Source organism: Juglans regia, chromosome 7 (genome assembly GCF_001411555.2).
Source record: "Juglans regia cultivar Chandler chromosome 7, Walnut 2.0, whole genome shotgun sequence".
Classification (NCBI taxonomy): Eukaryota; Viridiplantae; Streptophyta; class Magnoliopsida; order Fagales; family Juglandaceae; genus Juglans; species Juglans regia.
The window spans coordinates 15,607,819-15,617,166 of NC_049907.1; positions in this window are offsets into that span (position 1 = coordinate 15,607,819).

Below are 9,348 nucleotides of genomic sequence, written 5' to 3' on the forward strand. Positions count from 1 at the left end.
TTTGAAAAAGGTGAGTAAATATGGAATACACATAAAAAAAAAAAAAGAAGAGAAATGATATTTACAATAATAAAGTATGCAAACGCCATGCACTCATTTTGAAAAAAGTAAATAAATATGAGACTCACATGCAAAATTAATTTTTTTAGAAAATCACTATAGACACAAAGGGATTCCAAAAACTGATGTGGTAGGGAATATTTTTTTTTTCTAATTTTAGTTTCCCGCCTGTGCCCTTGTCCCGCCTTTTTTTTATTATTATTTTTTTTCTCTCTCTCTCTCTCACTTCACCCGACGCCCCAGTACCCCTTTCCACTTTCCTTTTAATGGTACGTTTGGATCATCAACTCATCTAACTCATCATTACAATTTTTTTAAATTCTAATATAAAATATAATAAACACTTAAAACTTTTTCAAATCCTAAAATAATAATAATATTAAAAAATAATATTCTAACAATATTTTATTATCTCAACTCAACTCAACTCAACTTAACTCAGTTTAACATCCAAACGCAATTTATTTTTTTTCTCACTTCCCCCTACGCCCTAGTACCCCTCCCCCGACTTTCCTTTCTGGAAGCCCCCCAGACAGCCAGACGACGTCATAGACAACCCTCTACTGCCAGAGATGATTTCTCTCTTTGTTTGGATGTTAAGAAAACAAAAGAAAATGAAAGGAAAATAATGAATTTGCAACTTATTCTTTGTTTGGTTGTTGAGAAACCGAAAGAAATTGTAAAGAAAAATCATTGAAAGGGAGGGGAACGGTGAAATAGTGGGAAAAAAACTTTGCATACTTGCCAGCGAGGAATGGGAGCCTTGAGACGACATCAACGGTTTCCTGGGACTGGCTCCGATGAACAACGTCTACTATTTGCTAGGGACAAGGGACACTGGTTTGCAACAATGGGAAGGGAGGGGGAGTAGGGCACGGGGGAGGGAGAGAAAAAAATTTAACGGATGTGGGAGTGACACGTTAGTTTGTGAGATCTCTTTGTATCTTTAAGAGTCCTCATTTTTTTAATAGTGTATCCCACTCTTTTTTAAAAGGAGTTCGCGACGCTTGTTCCATCCATGACTGTATCTAATATTACTCAATAAAAAAATAAATTTTTTAATAGTAGATCTCACTCTTTTTTAAAAAGAGTGTGCGATGTTTGTAAAACTCATGGTTGTATTTAACATTACTTTTTACGTATATTTTGTGCATAAACCACACGACTTGTGAATAATTTTTTTTAAAATAAATTTTGCACTTAATCCATGTGTTAGCTTTCATTTGGACAATAAGCGGCAAATTTGGAGATACTTTCTCTCTCGAAATGATATTATGATCAAATTGATCATAATTACAGTTTAATTTAAAAAGAGATAAATTGTTTTATAAGAGTAATGGTAGAAACACATTTTTTTTTTTTTTTAATTTTATAAAACTCTGTTTTAAATTAAGTGTATTTTTATAAAGTAATAGTACTCTTATAACTTAATTTTATAAAAATAATTTTAATTTAAAAATCTTTGGGCAGGAGATTTTGAAAATGACGAAAGTCTTGTGCTTGCTTGATTATGATTGCTTCTCTTTAGCCTGCATTCAAGCAAAAATCTCTTTCAATCACACTTAACCCACCGAGTACGTTTAGTACATAAAAATAAAGCACTACTACTACAAGTACACTTCGCCTATATATTCTGTTTTTGACCTTCAGCTGCACTTTGCATTGTAAGCAAGCATGAACTGTCAATCACCCACTTGCAGAGTTGGATAATCCTCAAGTCTAAAACATTCATTACGAAATTACTTGGTTAAGCAACGTGTTGGTTAGCCCTCCCATCAAATCAATATGGATCGTCCATAATCAATTATTATTATTATTTTAATAATATTAGTCATCATCTTAATTTCATGTGTGACATTCATTCACGAGGATAAAGGCTGGCTTCAAAAGTGAGATATGATAAAAAATTTATAAATAATAATAAAATAATTTATAAATAATAATAAAATAATTTGAGTTACAATATTTTATTAAATTTTAAAAAACGAAAGAGAAAAAATTAAACAAAAATATTATAACGTTAAAATATTGTTATAATATAATTTTTTAATATAATTTTTATTTTAAAATTTAAAAAAGTAGTATTGTTTTTGTATTTTGTTTAAAAATTTAAAAAAGTTATAATGATTAAGTAATAATTAGATAAAAAAATTAAAAATTAAAAATTGAAAAGTATTTGTATTTACGTGATGTTTGTGAATAAAATTATGAGATGAGATGAGATCATTCCACTTCTCAAAGAAGCCCTATATTTACAAGATGAAACTAATTCTATCCAATTGATCTTGATCGTAGCAACTTATTCAAAGAAGTTTGCAACAATAGAATCCTTTAGACACACAAGGCACCATAAGAAGAACAATCAATCCAAGGATTACCAATGCAAGACAATATTAGTGCCACAAGTTCAAAAATCAAACGGCCTCTTTCGATATAAAACTCAAAGAGACCGAATTTCATTTTGAACTCTGAAACTAACTCAAGCATTAAGTGATTTTGTGGAAACAAAAATGTAGAGTCATTTGGCTCATATTCAAAGAACTCAATACCAAGTTCTTTCACCTCTCAACCAAAACCCGGCTTCGACACAACTATATTGACTTCCTCAAAATAAATAACTAGAGATGAGTTTCAAAATGGCAAGTCATAGGAACCTTTATCCTCTGCAATAAATTTTCAGAACTCTTGAAATCCTCTCAACTTGATATCCCAAATGAGCTGGATGGCATTTTCCTAAAAGCTATTACTACCGAGAACAACACATTTATTTATGCAACCCCAGAGGATGAGGAAACGACAACTTTACCTAATGGGACCCATAAAGCTGCCTGATTTGGATGGCATCACCATCCTTTTTTATAAGCCTAGTGCTCAATATACATTCAACTATTCATTGCATACCTTACCTCTTGTGTGGATGGGGATCCTTTTGAACCTGACTTGACTCCTATCATTCTTAGCATCACTCCCATCGAATCTTGTTCATTTATTCTTTTTAAAGCTATTGCTTTGGACATAAACTGCTTCTATGCAATTGCATTCATCACGGATATGAGGCACCCAATATCCTCTACTAGATCAAGCAACTCCGTTGAAACCAAAATGCACTCCAAGAAATGAGGGCCAGGTCGGAGCCATCGGACCTGGCCATCTTGGAGAACCCTATAGAAGAGACCCGGCCAAGCCCATGGCCCAAAAGCCCACCATTCGGTAAGGAGGCAAGGCCACAAAGGTAGTTGGAAGTTAGCAACGTAAGAGAGCCTCCTTGTAAATCCGAAAGTCAGACCTGCCCTGTCAGGGAGGATTCACCCATGTTCTTAGAGGGGTCATCATATTATATACGGTAAGGCCCCTACCTAAGTAGGGCCTATGGGACGAACATCTCTGCATTAGATGGAGGTGAAAGTTCACCTAGACCCATGGCAGGGCACGCAACATCAAACGTGCGGATATGGATGCTCGAGAGAATGAGCCCGGGATAGGTTTGAAATGGCCTCGGGGTTTAGAAGGGTTACCACATTAAATGCAAAAGTATGAACACCCCCCCCCCCTTAGAGGATGGTGAATCGAAAGACTATTGGCCTATAGTAGATGGGACTCAGCCTTGAAGGGGTGCAAGGGATACAAAAAGGTAAGAGGCAATAGACCCTAGGGTAAGAAAACAAGAAGTCTTCATTACTTGTTATCTATTTTTTCTCCTCTTAAGTATTCATATACGTCAGCTACTCTCATCGTGAACTAACTTTAGCGTCAGAGGTATCCCTCGGTTGGGAGGCTGACCAAGCTCTCATGACCCCAGTTGCAGGCAAGTGGACTCCCTAGGGACACAGTCGTGGGGGTGCGAAACACGTCCTTAACAATTGGTACTGTCTGTGGGATCTGAGTGTTCAACATGCCTTTTGCATGCTTGCGATGACGCGCTTCCAAGCAACCATGTAGATGGTAGCATGGATAGGGGGTGTGCAGAGATGGAGGAGAGGCCCATCACCTTGGATTTGGAGAACCTCTGAAAAGTGAACCAAACTTTGAGATGAAGAGAGGCGGGGTCTAGTCGAGATGAGCAAATGGAGCAGAATCCCAAGGCAGAGGAAGGCCTACCCTTGATGACGAAGAGAAAAATAAGATGCATGATGACCTGTGCAACCTCATGGGCAAATACGAAGAAATGGCTAGGAGAATAGGCTCTTCTTCATTAGTTGACCACTTACTCAGTACGACAGACTACTCTATAGTGCAGACGTCATGGTGGTGCCACTGTCGCCTACCTAAGTTCAAGGTTCCCCAAATTGAGAAGTACAATAGATCTCGAGATCCTGTTGAGTACCTAGAGACCTTCAAGGCTCACATGACGCTCCATGGTTTTCGAGGAGAAGTCATGTGTAGAGTAGAGCCTTCCCTTAACCCTCAAAGGAGTGGTGAGAGCTTGGTTTGAAAGCTTTGCAGCCTAACTCCATTAACAACTTCGAAGAATTGGGCCGACAATTCCTAACCCCATTCATAGCGAGTCGGCGAAGGAGGTAGCCAATTGACTACCTCCTTACGGTTAAGCAGTGGGAGAACGAGAGCCTTAAGGCTTACCTTAGTAGATTCAACAAGGAGATCATGACAACGGATGACTAAGACAAGAAGATTACACTAGCGGTGCTGGTGTGAGGCATTTGGCCCAGGAGCTCATTCATGGTCGAGTTGGCGAGGCGAACCTTGACGTCATTGTGGGAGTTCATGAATAGGGCTGACGACCTCATCAATACTGAAGACACACTGAAAGCCCTGACTAACCCGAGGGAGTCCGAGCTAGAACAAGCAAAGTAGGTGTCAAAGGAGGTCAAGTAGTACCAACATGATGACGTATTGGTGGTCTTGATGCTGGTTGCTTCTACACCACCCTTGATAGAAAATGGGAGCTTGACTGACGTTTTATTATGGAGTGCTTTTGCAAAGATAGGGATTCATTCGAACTGCTTGCACCCATCAAATACCCAACTGAAGGGTTTCTTAGGCGATGTGGTCCAACTAGTGGGAATTATCACATTATCGGTATTCGTAGGAGCAGAGTTGCTTGTGATCACCATCATGACTAACTCATGGTGGTTAAAATCCATTCCTCCTACAATGCAATCGTGGGTCGACCCATTTTGAACGGCTTGAAGGCCGTCACTTTCACCTACCATTTGAACATGAAATTCCCTAGGGAGGTTGGTTTCGGTGAAGTTTGTGGTGAGTAAGTGTTGGCACGCAAATGCTACATACATGAGCTTGAGGACGGAGGGAGAGGTGCGCATGCTAGAGGAGAAAATGGAAACTGAAGGCCAATAGACATTGCCGCCGCCTCCCCGTGAGCTCCTTGAGTGCGGGGTTGAGGTGAGGGATGAGCAAAGGTTGAGGCAAGGGGAAGTTGATGAACCTTTAGAATTGGTAGGCCTAGACCAGTACCGCCCTGGAGCAACGACAAGAATAGGGACAAGGATGGAGCCCGAAATCAAACGTTAACTGAAAGAGCTCCAGACCGAGCACATGGATTTGTTCATGTGGAGTCACGAGGATATGCCTAATATTGACACCAAGATCATTGAGCATTGCCTTTGTGTTGACTCGGGCGCCAAAGAGGTTCGCCAAAAGTGAAGGAGCTTCAACACTAAAATGTACATAGCAATAGCAAAAGAGGTCGAGCAGCTTTTGGCCACGGGGTTCATTAGGGAAGCCCATTACCCAAAATGGTTGTCCAACTTGGTCCTCGTGAAGAAATTGAAAAAGAAAATGGAGGATGTGTGTTGATTTCACTGACCTAAACAAGGCATGCTAAAGGACAGCTTCCCACTATCCTGCATTGATCAGATAGTCGATTCGACAGTAGGCCACTGGATGTTAAGTTTCATGGACGCTTATTCCAATTACAATTAGATCCAAATGAGCCTGTGGTCAAGAGAAAACTTCATTCATAATGGATAGGGGTTGTATTGTTACCAAATGATGTCCTTAGAACTGAAGAAGGTTGGTACCATGTATAAGAGGATGGTAAACTGCATGTTTAAAGATCAGATCGGGTGCAACATGGAAGTGTACATGGATGACTTGCTAGTGAAGTGTAAGAAACACGAGCACCATTTGGCGGACTTACTCGAGGCTTTCGTCATCTTGCAGTGGTACATGATCAAGTTGAACTCGGTGAAATGAACTTTCGGAGTGGACTTTGGTAAGTTTTTGGGTTTCATCGTCTCGGAAAGGGGATCAAGACTAATCCAAAGAAAATCAAGGTGATAAATGACATGAAGGCACTTGGGAACCTTCGAAGTATGAAGACTAACTAAAAGGATAGCGGCCCTCTACCGATTCATGTCTAGATTGATGGACAACTGCCTGCCCTTTTGCCAAGTATTGTAGAAATTAGCCCACTCCTGGAACATCAAATGTGATGAGGCATTCGGGCAGCACAAGGAATACTTGTTCAACCCTCCCCTCTTGAGTCAAGCCAGGCAACGAAAAACTCGTACATGTACCTATCGATTTCCCCTCTTGCAGTCTCGGCCGCCCTGATGAAGGAAGAATAAAATGCCCAAAAGCTCGTGTACTACACGAGTTGTGCACTAAATGGAGTAGAAAACCGCTATTCGCGTGTAGACCTGATAGCATTCACACTAGTCACAACTGCCCGACAGTTTAGGCCTTATTTCCAAGCCCACCTGATTATGCCCAAAGAATAACGCGGTTGTCACAATATAGATTGGGGTGTCAATTCCACAGGGAGATGGTAGAAACACTAAAAGAGACTAAAAATTTAAGAGAACAAAAATCAAAGTATCAATGTAAGATGAATCATTTCTGAAAAGAAATAAATTGAAGAGCCAAAACGTAATAATGAAAAGGTTTGACCAAAATTAATAGCAGCAAAGCATCGAGAATCCTTTACTTGAACTTGATAATTCTATTCATAGTAGATGCATTGGATACTCAATTAGAGATCATAGCACTAGACTCTCTAATAGGAAAATATGTCATAACCAATTTGCTCAAATGTAATTCTTGAAAACCACTCTTCTTTTGAAAGCATGGATTGCTATCCTATTAGACTTAGATCTAAATACAAAAATATACTCAATAGTAATACTGCAGCAAAGAATCACACCAATAAGATTGACAACCAAACCTGGAACATAAACACCTTAACAATCCCATAGAGAAAACACGATTGAGTCTTTGAAAAACATTGGTTATAAAATTATGCAAATACAAGAAAGACTAATAAGAGATGATAAACAAGACTTGTATCAGCAAGAAAGTTTAATACATGAATCTAATAGATTTGAAATCATCATCATTCAAGCAAGTTCATCCCTCTTCACCAAGGAATTAGCTCTCCATTTGAAACAAGGATTCTTTTTGTTGGAAGATGAATTTCTCCAAACCCTAGCACCCTCTCTACCAAATCAAGAAGGGAATATTCTTTTTTGCCCACTGACTCTTTGTTTTCCTCACTTTTTCAGGAGCCATCCTAATAAGGAAAGAAAATCGCGTGCGAACTCAAGTAGGTAATACTCCAGATTTCCACGTGCAGATTGCAAGCCCTTTTTGGCTTAGTAAACGGCCGAATTAGAAAATTGCTATTTCTGGAACAAATGTAAACCATTGAGTTTTTTTTTTTTTTTTCCCAACACATCTTGAAGCGCCTCAATCAGAAATCAGAGGTGAAAGATATGACCATAATACTGATGGATACTCAAAAGAAGCTACGGATTCCAAATATTTTTCATTAATTGCTATTTCCTTCATTGTTTATGACTGCGAATCTCTTTGACTTTGGACGTATGAAATTTTCCATTGATTGTTCTTTTCTTCCTTATTAGCCAGACTTCAGCTTAATCACTTTTTGATTCATTCCTACAATAAAATCATTAGACATTGAATCAAAACTTGGGCACTATGTAATTAATGTTTAAATTGGGAAAACATAATCAAAATGCCCAAATAACTCATATAATATAGCAATTAAACTTGTAAAAGAAATGTTCAGAGTACACTTTTGTGCACTCATCACACCCCCAACTAGTTTATTGCTAGTCTCTAGTAATTCAAGTGTCAAGGAAGCAAAAAGAAAAATATTCCCAACCCGAGATGTAAAACTTCCACATAAACAAGGTAGTAATATCTAGACATATCAAGCAACATGTTCACAAGAGATTTGTAGTGCTACCAAAGTTTCTCTATTGAAACAACTCTCAAAATTCATGTGTATGCGCTAAGCCATAGCCATCTTACCAACAACCCAAACACATACAACTTCGAGCTCACCCTCAACAAAAGCATTAACTCCACCTCTCTCATATTCGACAATAGAATAAGGCTACTCACTCAAGTGTATAGGAGGTATAAGTGTATTTAGGTAAAATGACAAACAAGCATAGATCTCTATACTTGAAATGTTAATTATCGAGAATTCAACAACTCTTACCACAAATCCACTTAGGATAAAAAAGGTCAATAATCAAAGGTTGTATGAGGCTAAGGTCAGGTTAATAAAATAAGGGAAGATAAAAGAATAAGGGAAGATAAAAGAATTCACAAGAGCTTATAAATACATGCCAGAGGTCTTCACACGATAATACATTAAGCACAACTCCCTCAATTTATTGTACCTTTTTTTTTTTACTCTCTCTCTCTCTCTCTCTCTTTTGTTTTGAATCATGGAATCCCTTTTAACGAACTTGCTAGCACCAATAAGAAACCACCACAGTACATCCATTTCCTTGGCTTCCTTTTGTTTTTGGATCAACATTTAACATCCCTTTCACATACTTTAAAGTTAAAAGGTATGAAAAAGAGATAATAATTTAGGCTCAACTCCAACGTGGAGGGGGTGAGAGAAACATGAGTTTACAAAAGAAAGGCTAATTTTTCGTTTTTATTTGGGCTTAAAATGGTTTCTAATGGATAAAACATGGGATAGATTGAAAGGATCAAACGCTCATCCTAAATTGACCTTCATCATCTCCTAAGTATAATCAACCAACACGCCACAAACCATGTAATAAAATTCTCAATAGTTAAACAAGTCAAAAGGGAAAACATGCTATAAGTCAATGAACTTCACTCAAGGAATATCTCTTATAATCACTCATGTGGAAGTTGCAACTAATGTTCAAGGGTGTCTGCTAATTGTACGTGTTTAACATCCATCTTACCACGAAGGCTTAGTTTGTGCTCAAAGAGAATTAGGAGAGTATCTTAATAGATAACTAAGGTAGAAGAATAGACTCAAAAGATATACATTGAAATCTAGTCCAGATGTCAAAG